Raw genomic sequence first — 24,650 nt, forward strand, 5'->3', positions numbered from 1 at the left:
CGGTCACCAATATATTTTATTCTGTAAACTTTGCCGATGCCCCTATTTCCGCAAATAAAATCGGCCGCTTAGATCAAAGGGATTTTTTTGGAAATAGTCATGACTGTCTTGAAGTCGAGAATAAAATTAGTACCAGCTAATACTCAAAGTGCAAAGTAAGTACTTATTGCAGAACAAAATGTCAGTAGAAATTTGGAATGAACTAGAAGTTAAATTAGGGAATGCGGAAGTTAGCTTGATCCAAATTCAGTTGTTTCAAAAAGGTATAAAACAGCCCCGACTCCAGCTTATCTTTTGACATTGATTAGTCTTCGGGAATAAATATATAATCTGACATCAGAAGAAACTAGTTCTTTACTAGAGTTTGCGAATGAAATGTATTCAAATACCGGATTTCTAACACTTCACAATTTTAAAATAAATCTCTGCCATTTAGAAGTGTAATGGATTCAAACGAAATAACTTCAAAAATCGGTCCAACATTTTAATAGATGAATACTATTAGTATATTAACTTTACTTAATTGTAAATATTAGTATATATTATTATTAATGTATTTAAACATTACAGGGATGTAGCTTATCTCCTCTGATCTTCAACGCTTACGTCGAAGTAGCCCTTAGGGAATGGAAGACGAAATGTCAAGGTATGGGAATACCCATTGAGGACAACACACTATTTACCCTGAGCTTTGCAGACGATTCGTGATTGCGCAGGTGATTCGTGATTGCGCAGGACTCATACGATCTAGAGTTCATGACTAAGAGGCTTAATCAAGAATACAACAAATGGGGACTTCAGGTTAGTCTAAAAAAGACCGAATACTTAGCTGTCAATTCCAACGCTTGTTTTGAAGTCTTCATTAATGATAACGTCCAGATTCAACAAGTAGACAAATTTAAATACCTGGGTACTTCTATCATCAACGAGGGTTTGGGCAAAGTAAAAATACAAACCCGAATTCAGAAGAGCAAACAAGTTATTGGATGTCTTAACAGCCTCTGGTGGGACCGAAACTTGTCTGCAACAACTAAAAAGAGACTTGGAAGAACATTGGTGGAGTCAGTTCTGTGCTATGGTTCAGAGCTATGGACTCTGAGTGCAGACGCGAAGCGCAAAATCCAAGTTGTTGAAATGGACTACCTTAGAAGAAGTGCAGGTATATCTAGGATGGAAAAAAAGACAAACATCGAGGTCAGGCGTATCATGAATGCATCGGAGGAAACAGTACTAGATCGAATCGAAAAATCCAGTTTAAAATGGTTTGGACATGTTCTGCGTATGTCGGAGAGTTTTTCAATGGCCTCCCCAGGGTAGAAGAAAGAGAGGTAGACCTAGAAAATCCTGGAACGGAACGGTTACGGAAGCAATGGAAGCTCGTAACCTAGAAGCTGATGACGCTCTAAATCGAGATGTGTGGCGTAAGGTAACGGGAAGGCAGCAATAGGCTGTAGTTGGAAATGAGTATTAAATACTTAAACCAAATCTCGTTTATATATATATATATATATATATATATATATATATATATATATATATATAAACGTTACAACTTTTTATTCTTAATCTAAGGTTACAACAGCAAGTGTAACTTTGCACTTATTTGATGAATAGCCCCAATTTGATACACTTCTCCATGAGTAATCATGGGTCTTACTATCGTGGTATACATCCAACGAAAAAATCAATGCCCCATCTGTTTCCCGCCAGTCTTCTGCATATCATAAGAGCCTTTGAGGCTTTGCTGGTAATGTTCTCAATATGCCTGTTTCACAGAAGTTTACTGTCCGGGGTTATTCCCAGATATTTAATAGTGATGGGAAAAACCGATTAATTTCAATAACCGAGTACTCTAGTTTCAAGCGATTGCAATAACCGAGTGATCGCCAGAGCGAAATATCACTCGTATTTAAACATACGGTTTTTCACCCGTCGCTTGTTGTAAGTACTCGTTAACACCAAGCGCCAAGCAGTAAGTTGCGTGCGCAGTGATGAATGATAAGTAGCAAGCGGCGAGCGATTCGCTTGATCACTTGATTTAGTTTATTTCAAAGCATTGTCGATGTATGTCGTAAAATGTTGTCCCTCAGATACGCAACGAATAAAGACAGAAACAATTATACGGCGTCGTATAAATTTCCTACCTCCAATGTATGTAGAAAATTCGCTCGGCTTTTTATCGAGTATGTCACATTAAAATCGGATTTCAATTTATTTCATTCTAGGATCGCTTGCGTTCGTCGCTTGGTACTCGTCACTTGTATCGCTTTTTCATAATCGAGCGATGTCGGTTATTTCAATAATCGAGTACTCGATCGAAGTTATCCCATCATTAATATTTAACATCCTGTCATGGCAGTATTTAATTGAAGTGAAACATCTTTACGCGCCATGGGAGTAAAAATTCAAGGCCTTGATACGACATGACCTTGATGCACAAACTAGCCAGAAAAAAATGGTAGGAATTTGATTTAAAGCTATGAAAAGCATTAGAATAAACCTGTTATTGTACAGTACGTCTGTCCGTTCTGTAGCTACGGGGTATCCGTGAGAGGGGAAACGATATTCTCTCGATGTTTTTCGTAAAAAAACAGACGACGCGTCCCATCAATAAAAATTCAACAAATTTGTCAGTAGCCAATAAAATGAGTGGGCGGAGAGATTTGCGGTGACGCACTCGTCAAATCGGCGTATAAAATATATTGCTGTTTATTTAAATGTTTTTTGTCCGCATTCCTTTCATAGACACAGATCCAGCAGATGTACTGTACCTGGGTACCAATATTCTCTGGTTGTGTGCTAGGAAGTAAATGTTCATGCATATTTTCATCGATAGGTTTGTAGCTTCTGAATAACGGTCTAGGTAAAGCTCATTTGCTAGCTCAAAATTAGGATTATTAGAGTTAAGTAACTTGCATTTTGATTGGAGAATATAGTTATATTTATTTCAAACCAATAATCAACGAGAATATTGGTAGGTTTATCAAAAGCACTGTAAACCACTATAAATACGAATTGTTGGTTAGGTTCAAAATTTGTATATATATATATATATATATATATATATATATATATATATATATATATATATATATATATATATATATATATATATATATATATATATATATATATATATATATATATATATATATATATATATATATATATATATATATATATATATATATATATATATATATATATATATATATATATATATATATATATATATATAAATTCGGGTCAGAACGTCCTACGACGTTGTCCGATGCCTAACTTCCACCCTGTGCGATTTTCCCATTGATCTTCGGTCAGATTTTTCTCGCTCATCGACCTTCTTATTCCTTCCATCCATGTTTTCTTGGGACGTCCTCTCTGTTCCCTTTCTTAAATAAATTTAAACGTTAACATTATTAGGCATTTGCATAAAAGTGTGTATTTTGGGGGGTATTCCACAAAATTTGCATGTTATTCAAGAAACAGAAAATGTACAGATTACAGAAATAAGTTGAAAATAATTCCACTTTTTAAATCCTCTCCAACTTCTTAAATTCTCTCCAATTTAATAGCTGTTAGTAAAAAGTTGTTAAACACGTGAATAACAGAGAATTTGTATTAAAAGCACCGAATGACAAAACATATCGATAAGCCCCTGAATAGACTGCTTTCGATCACGATTCTATATAGAACATATTCTAAGCTATCAAAAACAACAGACTATGGGTATTATTCGCCTCGCCCTGTATAGGCGTCGCCCTAAGAATGTTATCTGGTTAGCGTGCCATTGCGAATATCCGGCTCGACGTGAACGACTCGGGACAGCTCTGGGCCTCCCGGTTCCCCCCTGGGCCCCCGCCTATGGCTAGCTCACTGCCCTCCGTCCTTCGTTGGTGCATACATTTCGATTTGGATCGATAGCTTTTGGTCATATTGGGGGAATTGGTGCAAGCTAATGACGTTATATTACGCTATATTTAGTACTAGTGTGTACCCGCGACTTCGTTCGCGTCGGATTAATCATTTGTAATGGTGATGATCAAGCAAAGCAAGAATTTCCATTAACATACAAACTAAGATAAAATTTTCTTACATTTATGTCAGCATGAGAAAAAACAATATGGCGATATTATTATATAACGTGGTATAATATTTGAGGGGTAGTTTCATCTCGTTGGAATTTGACTTTCGAAAAATCCGTTTGCCAAAAATAAGCTTTTTACGTCAAGCAGTTTAAGCAGAATCGTGATTAATCAATTACCTAACTTTTTGGAACACCCTGTATGATTTTTTAAAAAATTTCAAAATATGTAAAAAAACAAAATCAATTATGCGTGTCCAAGTGGTTTCCCGAAAGGCTCGCCGTATTTAAAAAACAAATATTGTAATATTTGTGGGTCGTTTTCACCCGCTTGGAATTTGAAATTCGAAAACCCCCTCTTTATCGAACCTCTACACCCCACAGTCAATCCGTTTGCCAAAAATCAGCTTTAAACCTCAAGCAGTTTAAGTAGAATCGTGATTACTCAATGGTTATATTTTATGAAACACCCTGTATAAATTTTTAAAAAACCTTAAAATAATATGTAAAACAACAAAATAAAATATACACGTTTAAGAGTTTTTCCGAAAAACTCACCGGTTTTTAAATAAAAAATATTCTAATATTTGAGGGTGGTTTCACCCCCTTAATTCGAGTTTCGAAAAATCCCTTCTTATCGAACCTCTACACCCTAAAGTCAATCCGTTTTCCAAAAATCAGCTTTTTACGTCAAGCGCTTTAAGCAGGATCGTGATTAATCAATGACCAATTAATCAATTTTTCGAAACACCCTGTATACATTTTAAAAAATCTTAAAATATGTAAAAAAGAAAATAAAATATACGTGTTCAAGCGTTTTTTCGAAACTTGACCGTTTTTAAATAAAAATATTCTAATATTTGAGGGGCGGTTTCACCCCTTAGAATTCGAGTTTCGAAAAATCCTTCTTATCGAACCTCTACACCCTAAAGTCAATCCGTTTTCCAAAAATCAGCTTTTACGTCAAGCGCTTTAAGCAGGATCGTGATTAATCAATGACCAATTAATCAATTTTTCGAAACACCCTGTATACATTTTTAAAAATCTTAAAATATGTAAAAAAAGAAAATAAAATATACGTGTTCAAGCGTTTTTTCGGAAACTTGACCGTTTTTAAATAAAAATATTCTAATATTTGAGGGGCGGTTTCACCCCCTTAGAATTCGAGTTTCGAAAAATCCTTCTTATCGAACCTCTACACCCTAAAGTCAATCCGTTTTCCAAAATCAGCTTTTTACGTCAAGCGCTTTAAGCAGGATCGTGATTAATCAATGACCAGATTTTTCGAAACACCCTGTATACATTTTTAAAAAATCTTAAAATATGTAAAAAAAGAAAATAAAATATACGTGTTTAAGCGTTTTTTCGGAAACTTGACCGTTTTTTAAATAAAAAATATTCTAATATTTGAGGGGCGGTTTCACCCCTTAGAATTCGAGTTTCGAAAAATCCCTTCTTATCGAACCTCTACACCCTAAAGTCAATCCGTTTTCCAAAAATCAGCTTTTTACGTCAAGCGCTTTAAGCAGGATCGTGATTAATCAATGACCAGATTTTTCGAAACACCCTGTATACATTTTTAAAAAATCTGAAAATATGTAAAAAAAGAAAATAAAATACACGTGTTTCAGCGTTTTTTCGGAAACTTGACCGTTTTTTAAATAAAAAATATTGTAATATTCCACCCCCCTTTTTACCCCCTTTGGGGATGAATTTTTAAAAATCCTTTCTTATCTTACGTAAACATCATAAAAGGAACCCCTGTGCAAAATTTCAGCTTTCTAGGGTCAAGGGTTTGGTCTGGGCGTTGATGAGCCAGTATCAGTCAGGACAGTCAGATTTATATATATAGATATATTGCGTATGAAAATGAGCAAGATATGTGCGTGGTAAATGAGTAATTTACTAGACTAATAAATTAGTTTCTACTGCGTTTTAAGATCGTCCTCAAGCAGAGCTGCAAGCTCACAGAAAACTTAAGTCTTTTTTGATTTAAATCAAAGAGGATTTGTGATTTAAATATTTATATTATATAGCATTTTTAGAAAAGATATAAGTCTTTAAAAAGATTTAAGTGTTTTTTTTATATAAGGCTTAAGTTAGATTTTTATACACTCAGATGCAAAAAAAAACGCAACGGAGAAATTTTTGGTCAATTTTAAAGCGTTATATTTCTCCTATTTTTAGCCCTATTTTCATGATTTTTTTAGCAAGCTGTACAGGGTGAGTCAACGATAGAGTAAAGTTCATTATCTCATTTGTTTCGAGGTTCACAAGAAAATGTTTAGTATAAAAGTTATAGGGACGGTTAAGATACACATTTTAAAGTTATTATAGAGTATACAGGGTGTTCCAAAAAAGTGTGGCAAATATAACATATGTACATCCTATTTTTTATTTTATTTTTAGATTTTGCGTAAAATTATATAACTTTTTTATATATAATGTTATATACCTAAAATGAATAGTTTTTGTAATATTTCAATTTGTTTAAACAAATGTTAAATTGCAGCGTGGTAAAAAATTGTCAGTGGTGCCATTGTTTCTGAAGTTGGAGAACCAAAATTGGGTAGGACAGTTTTATAGAGATGAAAAAAAAATGGTATATGTAAGATATTTTAGTTAAATGATACAGGGTGTTCATAATATATTTATGAACTTCAACTATTTAAAATTAAAAAATCTCAAATTTTTTAAATGGGACACCCTATATATTATCATTTTTTCTGGTAGATTTTTCAAAACTCTTCAAATTTTATTAAGTATGTCATATACCTATTTTTAATAGTTTGCGATTTATTCCAAATTTTTCTATTTTTACCCATATTTTTAATACAATTACGCTATAAAATCATAGTTACCATGACAAAACAAAACTACTTATTACTTATCTTTAACAAGTAGCTTAATAATTAGTTACAGTTGCAGGTATTAGTTAAAATTAATTAACTTTGCTCAAATAAACTAAAATCGCAGTCCTGTATTTCTTGGAATATTTCTATATTATGAAAGATGACACTTGGATTTTCCGTCGGAGCGAAAAGCGACAGATTAGGGTTATACTAGATTACCTAAATGTTGAAGACTACTGATTAGAATCATTTAGAAATTTTCTTCGACATACAGTAAAGTTTTTTTTCTCGTAGTAATTCTGGTTTATAATTCATTTCGTAAAGCCAATATTACAACTGCCGCGAAACCGTCTCATTACACACTGAATATGTTTTTTAAATAATCTACATCTATTCTTATAGTACTTAGCAAAGTATTATATAATAAATAGTACTGAACTAAAAAATATGTTTTTCTTGAATTGTTCGTGTATATCAGTCACATTGACTAATTCATTTAAGGAAAATCTGTAACTATTATCTCTACCATTTATACTTATTACAACAAGTTAAACTAAAATTCAAATTTTGTTCTTAACTTGCTTAAAAGACATGAAATTTTGATAATTATTACTTATTGTCATGGCAACTATGATGTTATACATAGTTGTATTAAAAATATGAGTAAAAATAAAAAAAATTGGAATAAATCGCAAACTATTAAAAATAGGTATATGACATACTTAATAAAAGTTGAAGAGTTTTGCAAAATCTACCAGAAAAAATAATAATATATAGGGTGTACCATTAAAAAAATTTGAAATTTCTTAATTTTAAGTAGTTGAAATTCATAAATATATTTTGAACACCCTGTACCATCTAATTAAAATATCTTTACATAGGTCTTTTTCTATACCTCTATAAAATTCTCCTACCAAATTTTAGTTGTCCAACTTAAGAAACAAGGGCATCACCGGCAATTTTTTATCACACTGCAATATAACATTTGTTTAAACAAATTCAAATATTACAAAAACTATTAATTTTAGGTATATAACACGATATATAAAAAAGTTATGGAATTTTATGCAGAATCTAAAAATAAAATAAAAAATAGGGTGTTGTATTTAAAAAAACATATGTTATATTCGCCACACTTTTTTGAAGCACCCTGTATACTCTATAATAATTTTAAAATGTGTATCTTAACCGTCTCTATAACTTTTATATTTAATTTTTTTTTGAATTGAAAACCTCGAAACAAACGAGATAATGGACTTTACTCTATCGTTGACTCACCCTATACATACATAATTATATCAACTTTAATTCGTAAATTAAGTTTTTTATAAAATTTAGTATTTGGCACATATTACAGACATATAACATTCATATAACAGTAGACTCAGAGCACAGTTTATACTTAGTTAATACTCGCTGCAGAGCACAGTGGTTCCCTTTAATTAGCTGCGCGGTCATAACTGTTAGATATCTAGATATAGCTTGACTGCACCTTTTTTAATATAAATTGATAACAAATGCTAAATAAATGTATATAAAACACTTAATGTAATATGTATTAAAAAAACTGGGCCCAGTTCGTGTGATTTGCATTTTAAGTTCTAACTATTCGGAAAGGTATACAGATTATGTTGGCCCATATGTATGTTTTTTTCATATTGAAGAGGTCAAATTTATTTTACTTAAATGTTGAAAAAATAAAAGAGACAGTTGTTTCATTCTATAAATACAATTTTATTGTCAATTGATATACAATGTGTCCACGAAATAAGTTGACACGAAGAGGAAAAAATACGTTACTTTTATTTTAAGACAAAAAGTCAATCTTTAACCACCCGTTATAATGTCCGGCGGTAATTCGCGACAGCCAGTGGCAATTTATAATATGCAATATACTTTAAGCAACAAGTATTATCATGCCGTTTAAGAGGATTTGAAAGGGAAAGTAGTTAAAAGTCTTAAAGAGTGACAAGCAAAAATGTAAAAATACTATTTTTGTTGCCTTCAATTCTTTTCTTGCCTTCAGTTCTTTTTACCTTCTTTTCGATCGTGCATTACAGAAAAGGCAACAGCTTTTATCAATTTTAATAAAGTAAGTAACTAATTGGCGTTATCTGAAAACTGTTTATGTCAGCTTGATACCAGTAGCAAAAATGTGACATTTCTAATAAAAATAGAGCTACACTAGGCTTACTTGACTTTGTTATTTATTATGTATCGTTTACAGGGGAATATAAGAAAAGTATTTGCAACAGTTTCATACAAACATTTTGAAATTAATATTTCTAAGTAATGACCTATCTGGGAACCACTGTGCAGGGCCGTCCTGAGAGGTGAAGCAGAGGAGCAGTTGCTCCAGGCGGCCAAATTTGAGGGCGGCCGTTTCGGTACAATTGTACTGAATTCGGTACATTTTGACCAAATTCGGTACGTCAGTACTACATTTTGGAAAAATGATCATTTTCGATACGAAATTTCCAACAGTATAAATGCAACTAGTAAACTGCTTCAGAATGAGAACTCGACATCATTGAGTCCACTGTAACGTTTTTAGTTCGTTACATGTCTTTTTTATATATAATATATGATGTCTGGCCTATCATCACCGGATTCTCTCTCGTTCAGGCCGGATAGTTTATTTGACGCGTAATTTTTACGTTCCCTAGACGCCAACCCTGTTATCGTTCGACACAACCCTGTTATTGTTCTGAGGAGGCGCTGTCAACATCGCTTCTGTCAACTGTCTCCGGGCTTAACCTCACTTTGTTTTGACGCTCTATTGTATCCCAGCTTTTGGAAATGGTGATTATTTAAGTCTTGCTGTATAATTTGAATCAGCTGCTATTTCGAGGCTACAGGTAAAGATGAGTTATTACCTTTTATAGATTCGATATTATTATTGAATATTTTTAGGGTAGAGTTACGGATGTCCCAACTTGTATTTGTGTTTTGCTGGCACGTTGGCGTCCCTTTTCTTTTGTCCTCCAGAATGTCACATGGAAGAAAGGACATGTTGTTTATTATTTATTGAGCCCTCGGAAGTATTTCGAGGTAGGTTTATTTTGTTTATTAGACCTTGTTTGGTTTTAAACAAGAGTTTCATATTTTTAGGGTCCAAGGTACGGACTGTGTCCAAGGTACGGACTATTTCCAAGGTACGGACTGTGTCCAAGGTACAGACTATTTCCAAGGTACGGGTAGTGCCTTATGTACAGACATTATCTTATGTACAGATGTCCTCTGGACGAGTGTCCCCAATAAGAACGATTTTTTCTTACATCTGAGTGCCACAGCGTGGATGTAGCTTGAGTCCCATGCTGCTTCACTCCCATTTCTAAGCCTAGTCAGTAGCTACGGCTGTAAGGATTCATGGTGTCCTCAATCTGGCCCCTTTTGTTGTTTTGACCAACAGGATCGCCGACAGACAGTACAGAGATGCGAGACCACCTCACGCTGCTACTGTTTGAAGCAAGATTACATAAATAACAGCTAAGTGTAGATTTACGTTCTAGTTTTTATGTTTTAGATTTTCTATATTTTCAGTCTTAAATAATAACGTACATCTTAAGTAATATCGTACAGACTATGTTCAGTGGTTAGATTGTTAAGAACATTCATGTCGATATAATCTTTAAAATATAATTTAGATCTTAGGTTTCATTGCATTACGTCTTGTAATGGTATTACTTTTATAGATATTATTGCACTATTTTAATAGATGGATAATCAAACATAGATTCTAGAATCTACAGGTTGTAACATCTTCGATTTAGCATCATATGGAATATATCAGATTAATTAAAGTAATGCTACATTTCATATTTTCTCTTAAACTGTACATATCCTGTATTTTATCGTAGTTGTTTTCATTGATATTTAGTACGACTCTTACCACCACTTTCTCTGACATATAACCACTATATATTTACTAGAACTCTACAATGTCATGTATCAGCAAAGAACGTCATGAATAAATATAGTTATTAGTTTTAAGTATTATACAACTGTGTTTTCTTTCTCTGTACATGCCTGGCGCCCAATATCTATATATCCTTTGTTAATTATTACTGATTAATTTTCTCTCTAGTGAAATACCTTATCCACGACGGCTCTCCGATGAAAAGCTGCCGTTCGCAGTGGTAGTGGTTTAAAAAACGCTACACCACAAAAGCTCTAAAAGCTATCGACGACTATTTTGTCAAAATAAGGACTGATGACCATTTTAGGGAATTATTAGTGGATGCTGCAGAGCTGGCAGAAGAGCTGGAAATTGAAGCAGTTTTTACTAATGACATTAAAGCTCGTCCCAGAAAAAAAACTAGACAGTTTTTGTATGAATCAGTGGATGAGCCAATTTTAGATCCACGGGAAAAGTTTAAAATCGAATTTTTCTTTGTTGTCCTGGATACAATCCATGAGGCTCTCCAGGAAAGGTTTGACCTCCTAAAAGCTCACTCGGGCTATTTTTCGTTTTTATACGACTTCACAGTTATCAGGAATATCAACCGAGAGGAAATATCAAAGCATTGTATGGATCTTCATCTCTATTTAACGGACGGAGACAAATATGATATTAATGGGCTAGAGCTTTGGGACGAGATTTTAGCTCTAATTGCTCTAATACCACCAAATAATGCCGAAAACTTCAGTGGTCCAAAACAAACACTAAAATATTTAAAAATTCACGATCTGTTTGGAAACTTTTCAAATCTTTACATCTCCATAAGAATCTTATTAACGCTGCGGGTTTCAGTGGCAACCGGAGAGAGAAGTTTTTCTAAACTCAAAATAATTGAGAATTACCTGAGATCAAGTATGACACAAGAACGATTAAGCGACGTTCATCGACGATTTTATTTCAGAGTTTGCCGAAAAAAAAGCAAGAAAAAAGTTTTAGTTTTGACCATGTTAGCAATTTTGTTTCTCAGGATTATGTCTATGTATTTATTACGAATTTTGTTTAGTAATAATTTATAATAATTTATATTACTTTTTACTTATTATTTTTTTATTTATTTACTAGTTAGTTTTAGGTGTTAGTTTGGCTAATGTGTACCATATAATGTTTTTTATTCTTGTTAGGTACCATGTGACTCTCCTTTTAAATATAAAATTTAAATGCTAGTTCTGAAAATCTGGCAATATTTATTTCCTATTTTTCGGAAAGCGTTTGATAATATTTCTTACCATCTGTGGCACAACTTTCATAATTTTTTTTCACACCCGATTCTTCGGATCAAACTTCGCACAAATAAAAAAAACGATTGTTTGAGGGGGGGGGGCGCATTTTTTCGGGCTTGCTCCAGGCGGCCAAGAGTCTAAGGACGGCCCTGCTCGCTGCCCAGGCAGAAAGTCTTATACACCAATAAAGTTACCATCAATAAAGTTTGTATACCATTTCATCGTAGATAAGTGCATCTCGTATATGCTACAAGAATCGTACAAACATAATATACTACTGGCCAGTAGCTGTAAAATATCGATATCACACGTTAGGTAAAAAATGGATTTTAGTACAGCAGAAAAATAATGTCAAAAGGTACTAGGTTTAAAAAAATTAAGATTATATATATAAACGGGATTTGGTTTAAGTATTTAATACTCATTTCCAACTACAGCCTATTGCTGCCTTCCCGTTACGCTACGCCACACATCTCGATTTAGAGCGTCATCAGCTTCTAGGTTACGAGCTTCCATTGCTTCCGTAACCGTTCCGTTCCAGGATTTTCTAGGTCTACCTCTCTTTCTTCTGCCCTGGGGAGCCCATTGAAAAACTCTTTTTGGCCACCTGTTCTCCGGCATACGCAGAACATGTCCAAACCATTTTAAGCTGGATTTTTCGATTCGATCCAGTACTGTCTCCTCCGATGCATTCATGATACGCCCGACCTCGATGTTTGTCTTTTTTTCCATCCTAGATATACTTGCACTTCTTCTAAGGTAGTCCATTTCAACAACTTGGATTTTGCGCTTCGCGTCTGCACTCAGAGTCCACAGCTCTGAACCATAGCAAAGAACTGACTCCACCAATGTTCTTCCAAGTCTCTTTTTAGTTGTTGCAGATAAGTTTCGGTCCCACCAGAGGCTGTTAAGACATCCAATAACTTGTTTGCTCTTCTGAATTCGGGTTTGTATTTCTTCTTTGCCCAAACCCAATAATCAAAAAAATTAAGATTAAAGTTAATTAATCAACCTTTAAGGTATAAAAGTTGGTAAGTGTTATTATTAATAAAATAGTATGTTTTATTTGTTGTTTTATTTATTCCTGTGGAATATTACAAATTTGTATTTGTACATAAGTTATATTGATAAATATAATAATAAATGCTGGAAGTCTCTTGAAGCTTGAAAGTAAGAAATAGTTCTTTTTTATATTTTTTGGTAAATGGTGTTTTGTTCTTGTTTGTTTTGTATTAACACATACCGTTTTTTATAATAAAATAACTCGATTACATTTTTTCCGTTTTACACAGTTTTTTTTCACAATATTTTGAAGTAATCACTTATCAGTCAAATTCTAAATATATTACTTTCCTGCTTCCTGTGCTATGCGTTCCAGTTGTACCAACTTAGTTCTTTGTAAAATAAAATAAACTACTTTAAAATTAAAATGACAGACACCAGACACATCTATCAATGTCAAGGCTCTTGTCGTTGGACAGACTAGACTGGCAGACGGACCAACAGACAGACGAAAGTATGAGGTATAATAAATATGCGCACACAGCGCACGCACAATTCTTTTTTCATCGGTTTTAAACAATAGGTACTCTTCTAAATATCTAGCAATATATTAAAAACAGTATATAACCATATTAGTGTAAATATTTGCTTTTAAAACTAAATATTGAAATAAAATACCGGCTGTTAAATTCACGTTTTCAACAAATTCCCGTATATGCAGTTCGTTGCAGTTGCGGAGTTCAACGAAACACATTCCATGCCCTTTTTTCGCTGTTACTACGTAAACCAGGCTGGATAGCGGTGAATAATTTCCAACCCGATCGATACCATTTAGAAAATTAGGGTAGAGGCACACAGACACGGTGCTGTGTAGTGGGGATAGAATAATGAATGGGGAAAACCGGCAATTAACAAGGTTTTTTCTCTTTTATTACATTCGCTTTATTTTCCTATTTTCAGGTCTTATTTGATTTCATGTATGTTCAGATTTATCCGTCACAAAATGCGTATTAAAAATATTTTTTTTAATTAAAAAAATCATGCAATATATAATGTAATAAATTTGTTAATTAATCTTTATGCAAGCTTTTAACACTACATATACAGCAATATTTTTTTTTCCATAGCAACTGTTAAAATTGCCTTATATCTATCAAAAATAGTAGATAAAATAGTACTTTAACCGCAAGGGTAGATTAAATCATACTTTGTCAGTGAGGATAGGTTAAAAACTTTATTTCTTCTCGCATGTTTTTTAATTGCTTCCATTTTTGAAAATGTTTGTATTCCTTTTCATAAGTTATTCGGGATTCAAATGGAAGTAGTTTGGATATGGCTTCTGTCGCCTCAGCCTGAATATCTGTTGGAAATTTACTTATTTCGTTTTGAACCATTTCTGGCTCCAATTCAATCAGCAATCGACACGAAATAGAATTAAAAATATTAACTTAAAACTGACAACTAAAGAGTCAGCTTTATTTATTTGTCAATTTACATAAAAACCAACGCCACCCCAGCACAATATTTTTTCTACTCGGAATAAATTCCTTAAAATAATAATTTCTGAATATTTTTTAAAACTCATTATGGAAAAAAATATTATTTTATACACAACGATAAAATTGATTGATCCCGAAATTAATCGCGAAATAACTCGCGATTTCATCGCTCGTGAATTAATCTTTTCGGTCGACGATGAAATACAAAGATATTTAAACTATGAAATACCATTTTATCGTCTTGTATAAAACATAGCTATTAAAGCATATATATGTGTCTATAAAATAGTAGGACATTTATGGCGTACACATTTTTATAGAAAAAAATCTGATAAAAAAAATTGGCGCCGGAAAGCACAATAAAAAGTTGGTAGGCAGTTCTTTTAGTTTCAAAGTAAAGGAATTTTTCCAATTTTGGTCCGCAGTTATTTCCCCTATCCGCCACCTGGGGTCGCGTCCGATGAGAGTTTGGAGTTCTCCACACGGATTTTCTCAAAAACGGACTACGGAAACCCGGAATATCTCAAAAACTGCGACTTTGACTGATTTTGATGTTATTACAAATTTTGTTGCAAATATTATTCCTAATCTTAAATTGAAAACGGCGCTTCGCTAGCTACTGTAATTTTGGAGTTACAATTTTTTAAAATTTTAACCCCCTCCCATACCCCCTTACCAACCCCCACCAAAAACTAATGGCCAGGTTCTCGGGTGCCACAATATTTTTGTGCCAAATTTGGTTAAAATCGGTTTAGGGGTTTTGGAGTTATCGTATTACAGACGGACAGACAGAATGACAGACAGACAGACAGAAAATATTTTGTATTTAGGTCATTTATGACCCAAATAACTCATTTTGAGTGAAATTAAAAAAACTTTTTTTGTCGATCTTAATAGCCTACCATACCCGTTGGTATGGTCGGCTAAAAATGGGCATACCAATATTAACATAAATTTTCAATATTTTCTTGTACTGAAATTGTTTAAAATTTATATAATTTACACATGGTTTTAGCCAGATGCATCACTGACCGTTATTCAGTATGAACTAATTTAAATCCTAAAATTGTTCAGCTTATACCTATCCTAGAGCAAGGCATTCATCTGTATAAAAGTTCTTAAAATTCGTAAATATTTTGCTATCAAAAGGACTTTTCTAAATTTACACTTTTTCCCATAAAATTTCTTGTGGACAGCCAGGCTGTCTTATATTTAGGAGTAGGATTAATCACTGCGATCTACAGATCTATTGTGTGTCCACCTTTCTTGAGTTTTAACGAATTATAACTCATCAGACAGTCTCAGGGCATTGATAAAAGCCAGTATCCGAGACGGTTTTACAAAGGATAGCTCTTCATCTCCGATATCAATGGTACCAAAGTTTATAATATATGTTTACTTAGATTGCACGAATGGTTGTCGTCTTGGGGCACTCACTGATAAGGTGTTCTGGTGTTTCCCCATTTTTCACACAGAATCTGCAATCGCCGTTGTTTCTTATAGCTTGAATCTACTGAGATGTTTATCGAGGAGACAGAGTGTCCTGTTAAAAACCTCGTAATTTTTCTCGGTCGTAAGTTCTGAGAAAATTCTTCGAATGTCAACAACATAACGTTATATTATGTCATTAAATTTAAGGGAAAATCGCTATATCATAAACTTTAAAAATAAGGTTTTTCGTTGCCATTACATGTTAAGTACTTATGTTGGCATAATGCGGGCATTTAATATGAATATGCAACTTTTTAACCAAATATTATGAAATAGTGCTTTGGGTAGGTACTCAGCCAGTTTCAAATGGGAAACGGACTTTCATTTCCCATTCAAATCTCCTCATACAAATACGTATTGCAAAGTAACTGTTTCCTATCTTCTGATGGGAAAAATCCTCGTTAAAATCAATAAAGCCTAAGTTATTTCAAAGGTTTCCGACCTATAAAATAAGTCTGTATACTATTAGTAAAGGCGGTGTGCCCACTATACTACATTTGTTAATTGCAAACCTATACTTAATAGCCTACTACCGGCATTTCCGGCTCTAATAGGTGATTAATGGATATATTATACACTAGGTTTCGTTATAAGTTATAACCATTTTTTGCTGCACAGAATGGTTTAACGAATTCACTTTTTATCTCATTCTACTAGATCTTTGTACCAATTTTTTATATATATTTTTTTAAAAATATGTTTACTATTTTCTTAATCATCATCATCATCATTCTCAGCTTATTCAACCATTTTCAATTACGGTGTAGCCTCCCTCACATGTTTAGATACTCTCTTTGTAGTTGGGCTCATTGTTATCTATTGTTGGCGATGCGAGCCCAAGTTATCCCTGCTAATTTCCTAATATCATGGTCCCATCTCAGGCTTGGTCTTCCTCTAGGTCTCTTAATTCCTCGTGGATATCAAGCTAGGTTGACACGGGTAGTGAACCACGATCGTGGACCACGCCTCAAGTCAACAGTAGATTCGTAAAAGAACAGTAGATTGTTCACGGGGTGAAATTGATCATTCGATGATCAATCTCGCCCGTACTAAGCGATTAATCTGACCCCTTCGAACAAATTAAAGTATAACCTCATAATTCACGATCGATACTAAATTTCGGAATATGATTTGCAGAAACATTAACAAATAGCGCCATGTAATCAGTGTGCTCGTTACTATATCACAATTTGACTTACCAATCAAAGTTCTAAAAGTTGTAAATGAAAAAAAAAACAGTTAAGCAATTTGAATGTATTTTTTAGACAAAAAACAGCGCTTTAACGACGTGACCTGTACACATTACCTTTGGTCATGTTTCTACTAAACACACTTGGCGGGTTAACATTAAACGAACCGACGATTCGCGCGCTACATTTGAATGATTAAAAATGCAACCTAGTGATCAGTAGGGGTCGTCATTTTCTTAACAACTTCTTGATCTTGTCTTGAACTTGTCTTGATTTCAAGACAAGATCAACACAAGAAATGATTTTTGGTTTTCAAGACAAGACAAGAAATTACTTCTCAAGATCAAGATTTCTTGACAAGAAATCAAGAAAATCTTGAAATTTTAATCTTGAAAATATAAGAATCTTGAAAATATAAGAATGAATGATGAATATCCATTAATTGATAGATAAAAAAATTATTAAGCAAAAAATATTTAGTATTTTAATAAAGCACGCTTTTAGATGTTTCAAAAAACTTTTAATAAGAGTAACTTTAACTCTACATATATGTTTCGGCTTGTTAGGCCTTTTTCAAGAGTTTTTTAAGAACTAATCGTCTAACTACACTGTAACTATATATATATATTTACTATGGGGGTGGGTTCAGAGAGTTTACAATAGGGGTAATAAAAAATGTGTTCAGAAATCCTTGTTGGTCGTTAACATTATTTTCGTTTTTAACAGATTTTAGTATTTCTAACTGTTCAATGTAATTTAAGCGTCTACCTTTTGTTTCTCTGTGTAGTAACTTAATTGAGTTTTCATTAATTTTGTGATTATTTACTATACAATGAGTTGCAAGACCAGAACTATGCTGGAGATTATTAATAGACTTTACATGTTCTTTAATCTTCTATCTTAAATATCTAAATTTCTACCTGTTTGGCCTATGTACACGGCATCACAATCATTGCAATCCACCCTATATACACCCGACTTATTTTTGACATTAGTTTTGTCTTTATTATTTAATAAAATTTGACCTAAATTTCTTTTATTTACGTTAATAGTTTTACATCCTATTTTATTGAGATTATTTGATATTTTATTAGTTAAATTAGGAATGTAGTTTAAAAGTCGATAATTGTTATTGTCTTTAGAATTAGCGGAATAAAAATTTTTCATTAATATTTTCTTTTGTTTTTTCTTTAGCATATTAATAAGGGAACACTTATATCCATTGTTGATGGCGATTTGTTTAATAATATTTAACTCTTTTTCATTAAAGAGTGTAGTAAACTTTTTCATTAAAGGAGTAAACTTTTTCATTAAAGAGTTAAATATTATTAAACAAATCGCCATCAACAATGGATATAAGTGTTCCCTTATTGATAATATGCTAAAGAAAAAACAAAAGAAAATATTAATGAAAAATTTTTATTCCGCTAATTCTAAAGACAATAACAATTATCGACTTTTAAACTACATTCCTAATTTAACTAATAAAATATCAAATAATCTCAATAAAATAGGATGTAAAACTATTAACGTAAATAAAAGAAATTTAGGTCAAATTTTATTAAATAATAAAGACAAAACTAATGTCAAAAATAAGTCGGGTGTATATAGGGTGGATTGCAATGATTGTGATGCCGTGTACATAGGCCAAACAGGTAGAAATTTAGATATTTAAGATAGAAGATTAAAGAACATGTAAAGTCTATTAATAATCTCCAGCATAGTTCTGGTCTTGCAACTCATTGTATAGTAAATAATCACAAAATTAATGAAAACTCAATTAAGTTACTACACAGAGAAACAAAAGGTAGACGCTTAAATTACATTGAACAGTTAGAAATACTAAAATCTGTTAAAAACGAAAATAATGTTAACGACCAACAAGGATTTCTGAACACATTTTTTATTACCCCTATTGTAAACTCTCTGAACCCACCCCCATAGTAAATATATATATATAGTTACAGTGTAGTTAGACGATTAGTTCTTAAAAAACTCTTGAAAAAGGTCTAACAAGCCGAAACATATATGTAGAGTTAAAGTTACTCTTATTAAAAGTTTTTTGAAACATCTAAAAGCGTGCTTTATTAAAATACTAATATTTCAACGATGTTTGACAAGGAACCAACCACAGCTTCAGTACAATTTAATAAAAAATATTTGTACGAAGCGGTACTTTGTCGGATGTCAAATGTCCAAAGTTGACATAAGTACATCCAAAGTCGGATGTCCAAAGTTGGCATACTGTGGGCCAAATTAAATTGGAACCTTTTTTTAAGGCCTAATAATTTTTTAATTTTTAAATGTTTTTTTTATAATTTTTTGGATATGTTATGGTCTACGATATTAGATTAAAAAAAAACTTTGCAAAGCGGGTCTATTTCAGTGCCAAACAGACTTTTTGAATTAACGTAAAACTTTTAAAATAAAAAAAAAATAATACATTTTAATGTAGGCTACTGAAGTAGAGTAGGTTTTATCATTGTTGTTTTGGCTGTTTTTATCTGTAGAAGTATCACCGTCACTACTGTCAAAGTCATTAATTAAACTTCTACGTCCAGGTGTCTGAGGTGGTAGGTATTCTGAACCAGATTCAATTACGAATGGCTCAGATTTGCTGCTCAACGAACCATCACAATCACTCATTTTAATGTTAGATAATAATAATAATAATAATTAACAAAATTATGTAAATCTGATGATTTTGGCTACTGTAGTATAATGAGCCCAAAGTTTTTTAATTTTTTGAAAATTAGATGCCAGGCCCTGGATTTTACGCATAAAGCATAAACATCACATTAACCAATCTGACCTCGACTTTTAAACAGGGGGTTCCCCTTTAATAAACGAATTTTAAACAGGGGTTCCCCCTTTGTCAAGATATCAAGAAATTTCAAGATTTCTTGAACCAAGACAAGAAATCAACTCTCAAGAAATGGTCGAGACAAGATTTTTTATATATATATATATATATATATATATATATATATATATATATATATATATATATATATATATATATATATATATATATATATATATATATATATATATTGCGGATTTTTACGACATTCGTCGTCTCCCGCTTCTCAACTTCCACAGATTTCTGTCTGTCCAGTCTTTTTCCTGAAGGCCCCTAGAATTCATAGCGTCAACTACGCCCTGCTTCCATCTTCGTGGTGGTCTTCCACGTTTCCGCCTTTCGCTTGGTGTCCATGAATGAATTCTTTTCGGCCATCGGTTATCATCCATTCGTTGGAGGTGTCCGTACCAACTTAGTATTTTGCCGTCAATGGCGTCGAGAATAGTTTCTTTTTCTCCTATAATTTCTCGTATTCTTTGATTTGAGATGTGTTCTAGTCTTTAAATGCGACAACTTCTTCGCCAAAAATCCATTTCAAGAGACAGCAACTTATTTTTCTCTAATTTGTTTAGCTCCCACGTTTCAGCGCCATAAGTGGTGGCAGATTTTTTTTTAATTCTTGAAAATATTTCAAGACAAAACAAGAAATTGCTGGTCAAGACAAGATTTCTTGTCTTGCCGATCCCTAGTGATCAGTTTCACCCCCGGATATCAATTTCACCCCAAACGACGGTATAAATGTTTATAAAAAAATCACCTGTTGGATCAACTAATTAGGTATGTAATAATAATCACTGACTAATTATTTTTCTGACATCTTGATAAACAATTTACATATCCAAGCATATCAATTACTAATTGATGTGCTAATTTCAGATTTATTATCACATCGATTACATGTATTTATTTGTATATCAATCGATCGGAACATTTGTCTCTGTGCACCTATCTTCGTTTTATCTCAGTCGGCTGCGGCATTTAAGGCACGAAAAAATAAAAGCGAAACGTGTTTAATAACATTAACGGTCTACCTCGTCGCCAAGGTTAAACTGGTATCTGAAGTACGACCGGGCGGTACCTACGTTGCACATCTACAGGGTGGACTGCGAAATGTGCATTCTACTATTCTACAAGAAGACCAGTCAATGATACCATGGGAATAAGAAGAGAATCAGAAGAATAATGAGAAATAGGGCTATTAGAAGTGGTGAATGGCTGTATTAAGACCACCGCTATATTATTATTATTATTATTATTCATTTATGGCATAAGAGCAAGATTTGATGGACAACATAATATAGTTGTGATTGAATTAAATAATGTCAGTTCTTAATGAAACTAACCCTGAGTCAGAACGAACTAGCCAATAAACATGATTTAAATTTGCAGTTCATGATTTCAACATTCTTATTGGCCGACCCACTATGAATAACGAAGCGATCAACCTTGCTTGAAATAATTGGTTATTCTGATTTTTTTCGTTTGATTGGCAATAAATTTAAGAAATTAGAATATTTATCAGCTGTTAACACCAGCATCAAAAGAAACCATAGATGATATAATATGATTAATTTTTTAAAGATATTTAAATTGGTTTGTGACTAACCAAAACGAGATGAAAAATAAATTGATTTAATCTGAAAAATTTCTAATTTAATTATTGAATAATTGTATTAAAAATACAGTTCAGGTTACGTGCCCGTAATAATTTTGATTATACAACTCTATATATATTTTTCCTATATAGAAGGATGTGATTAATAATTGATAATCATTTAAGTGATTATCGCTCGGTGGCCATACTGTAATTATCATTTTTTGAAATATTAATTCAAAAGTCATTTCTGTCAGTTCCACAGGCAAAAGAAAGATTTGGTAAAAGTTTGTTGCCTCAAGTCGACGATGCTATTAAAAATGTGAAGCCTTTATTTCGTTGTATAATCTTTTGAATACAACTCGATGTTTCGGGATTACCTAATACTTTTGCCTGACACTCAATGCGATACTGGCAATTGCGATTGCCGGGTAACGGTAGGGTTGCCGGGTATCATTTCATATCAGGTATATTCAATAAAAGGTAATATTCAATAAAATATACTTATTTGACAATTTGGCATTCAAATAGTTATATAATAGTTATTAATTATTCATTTAAATACTTTTAGAAAAAGAAATCTTTCATATCCCAAAAATCTTATTGTTTTGATCTATAAGTATATCCTTTTCTAATATATAATTTATTTATCTATATGAATTATTGTACAAACTATGTGTTAGAAACTATTTAATTTTGGACTAATAATCTTAACGTGTTTCATACACTTGTTTAGCTCCTATGCCATTCAAAACAAATACACTTCTAAAGTACTATTACAATAGTACGCTGAAATTAAAGGGTTCTTATAAATTTTGATTCATTATTTTAATCCAATTTTGAAAATAATATAGTCTAAACATTGTGAGTTTTCTTCCTAGTTTTCTTTCTTAGTTTCCAATCTTCTAATTTTGATTCGTTCTTTTGATTCATTTCCACAAAAACTGAGACAAATGGAGACTAGTAGGTACCAAGTGAACATTTTATTCCTTTAAGGGAAATGTGTTCTAGGTGACGTCGGTGTTACGTTACCAGGCCCATCTTTTGCCTAATATGAAGCAATCAAACGCAGATATGTAACTGTTCCCTAAATGTGACAAAACTTTTCTTACTGGGTAATTGAAACTACACAAAATCACAAATATCTTGCTGTTCTAAAGATTTATGATTAATAATTACAACCCTTCTTCTACAGGATGAGTTTCCTACGATGTTCTCTATGGGTATCTCGGAAACTACGGGAGCTATAGGGACTATTTAATTTTGGGGTAATAGTCTTAACATCGTTCACATAAAGTTGTCTAGATTGTATACTAGAACATTATTATTGGAAAAAAAATGTTTTCAAAACCAAAACACTATAGCAATAAAGTATTATTAGCAGTAGCTTTATAAGGTTGCGAAAATTTTTGATTCATTATTTTAATCCAATTTCAAAATAATATAGCCAAAACATTGTTAGTTTTCTTCCTAGTTTCCTTTTCCAAGCTTCTAATTTTGATTTGTTCTTTTAATTCATTTATTTCATTTTCTACAAAAATTGAAATAAATATAGAGCAGTAGATTTGAAGCTTCACAAAATCACAATTTTTTTTTATTTTCTTCTAAATTTTTGATACCTCTCTTCTAAATATTTCCTATATAGTACTAAAAATACTTAAGTATCTAGACATAAATGACATTCATACACATCACTGCTTGTAGATCAAGACGGTTATTGTACAGCGGAACCTTACTAATAGACTAATAATTGACTGGCATTCTATTAAGTGTTCCTTTAGGTACTCAAACAATCTAATATTGTTTATTCCGAAGATGTTATTGTTTTGATCAATATATTTAGTTCATACACAAATCACAAAAATCTTGCTGTTCTAAAGTTATCATTATGATTTGTGATCAATAATATCATATTCTGTATAATATTTCCTATATAGTACTAGAGAACATTGATTCTAAACCAATGATTTTAAACCAATGATTCTAAACCAAATTAATTCCAAAAAAATGGCATTCATACACATCACTGCTCACTACTTATTACACAAGACAATACACAAGACGGGTATTGTACAGCGGAAGCTTACTAAATGTAATGATAGAATGTACTCATAGACTAATAATTGATTGGCATTCAACTAAGTGTTCCTTTAGATACTCAATGTAGAATTACATTGAGTATTCTACATTCTAGATACTCAAACAATTTAATCTTGTTGATTCCTAAGATGTTATTGTTTTTAGCAATATATTTAGTTATCTATGTCAATTAGTACACACACTATGAGCTATAGAAACTCTTTAATTTTGGGGAATAGTCTTATAGTCGTTCATACATTTGTCTAGCTTGTATACTATAACATTATTATTGGAAAAAAAATGTTTTCAAAACCAAAACAGCTCTAAAATAGCTGTAGCAATAATGTTGCATTTATAAGGTTCCGGCAAATTTTGATTCATTATTTTAATCCAATTTCAACATGATACAACCAAAACATTGTTAGTTTTCTTTCTTAGTTTCCAATCTTCTGATTTTGATTCGTTCTTTTGATTCATTTTCCACAAAAATTAAAACAAATAAAGACTAGGTAGTAGGTATTTGAAGCTTCACAAAATCACAAAAATCTTGCTTCATTTATGATTAATAATTAGAGCCCGTCTTCTATATATTTCCTATAAATTACTAGAGACCATTGATTTTCCAACAATACTGAAGTATCTAGACAAGTGTAAGCTTACTAATGACTAATAATTGACTGGCATTCAAATAAGTGTTTATATACTCAATGTAGAATTACTACACACAGTCCAATTATTACACACATTATGAGCCATAGAGACTAATTTTGGGGTAATAGTCTTAACATCGTTCATACAGTTGTCTAAAAAAAGTTTTC

At 32.3% G+C, this 24,650-nt stretch overlaps 1 protein-coding gene across 1 annotated transcript in view; it reads right to left on the bottom strand.

The window, feature by feature from the left end:
* LOC115881915 (nucleolar protein 4-like) overlaps nt 1-24,650 on the bottom strand; it is a 63,590-nt gene that overhangs the window by 38,390 nt on the left and 550 nt on the right. The gene's annotated exons all lie outside the window — the stretch shown is intronic.

Source organism: Sitophilus oryzae, unplaced genomic scaffold, assembly GCF_002938485.1.
Source record: "Sitophilus oryzae breed Bouriz unplaced genomic scaffold, Soryzae_2.0 scaffold_1111_pilon_pilon, whole genome shotgun sequence".
Taxonomy (NCBI): Eukaryota; Metazoa; Arthropoda; class Insecta; order Coleoptera; family Curculionidae; genus Sitophilus; species Sitophilus oryzae.